The sequence below is a fragment of the Suricata suricatta genome, chromosome 2, assembly GCF_006229205.1.
Source record: "Suricata suricatta isolate VVHF042 chromosome 2, meerkat_22Aug2017_6uvM2_HiC, whole genome shotgun sequence".
Lineage (NCBI taxonomy): Eukaryota > Metazoa > Chordata > Mammalia > Carnivora > Herpestidae > Suricata > Suricata suricatta.
In genome coordinates, this window is record NC_043701.1 from 97443755 (window position 1) to 97445106 (window position 1352).

Consider the following 1352-nt stretch of genomic DNA (forward strand, 5'->3'; position numbering starts at 1 on the left):
CACTCACCCATAAGGAATGTGGGGTGAGATCTGAGGAGCAGCAGAACAAGAGGAGATGGGAAGACTCAGTCAATGTGGTTGGATGGATTTCCTACACGTGACCCCACGCCTCCAGTTTCAAGGTGTCATCCCACATCCGCCTGAGGACACCCCAAGGAAGTCCATGGGAAGATCACCTCCGCTGTGCAGGAGAGACACAGACCATCCCCGAGAGGCACAACTGCTCATCTGGAGTCAGAAACAGGTAAGACTGAAGCCTGGTTCTGAACCCAGCTGTGTCTCAAAGCTGGACCCTGGCTGCACCCAGACTTTCCCAGGAGGCTGTGGAGAGGGGTGCATTGGTGTAACTGTACCGATACCATGGAGAAATGGGGTGTGCAGCCAGCAACCCAGAGCACTATTTCCTGAGTGTCATCCCTGGAGGAGACTCATGGAAGGGATCCTAGGCAGTGAAGACACTTTTTTACATTCATTTATTTTTTGAGAGACAGAGCATGAGCTGGAAGGGTCAGAGAGAGGAGACAGAAAATCTGAAACAGTCTCGAGGCTCCGAGAAAGCATTCAGCACAGAGCCTGATGTGGGGCTTGAACCCACAAACCAGGAGATGATGACCCGAGCCGAAGTCAGACAGTCAACCCACTGAGCCACTCAGGCGCCCCATTGTAAAGTCACTTTCTTGACCAGAGACGGTAACAGCAGTTGGAACCCCGATTCCCAGAAACCATGTTCTCATCTAGTCCCATTCCAGGCTCATTTGGCCACAGGAACAGACAGAGATGTTTTCTTGTTGTTTTCTGGTCCACCGGGGCTCTGGCACTTAGATTCACCCGTGTGCAGGATCATTCGGAGGTTGCAGAGGTGGGCTTAATGCATGCTTACGAGGCCCTAGGCGGTTTTCTAGGAGGTCCATAAAGGTACCACAGAGCAGCCTAGAGCAGGCCAGTTCAGTTCAGACCACCTCTCCCAGCCAGCCCTCTGCAATCCTTTCCCCTCCCCAGACCCAGAGCTGCAGAGCACGGATCCTGCTGAGGGATGAGCAGCGCTCTGGCTCCACTTCCCTGGAGGATGAGATGATGCCCTGCGCCACCAACAGGATGCAGCGTGGGCTCCCGGTGAGTGCAGGGACCAGGGAGACCCGATTCCCAGGTCTGGAGGCAGCGACAAGATCCCAGGTCCGAGAGTCCACACTGCCACTCCCCGGGCTCCCTCGTTGACTCCTGCTTGCAGGTGAACCTGGAAGCCCATCTTCTCCCCAAACATGCCCTCATGGCCCGGCCCCTGGTGTGGCCAGAGGCGAATTCACTCTTCTCTGATTCCTAGGAATATTGGAAAAGAGGCCTGAAACCTTTTC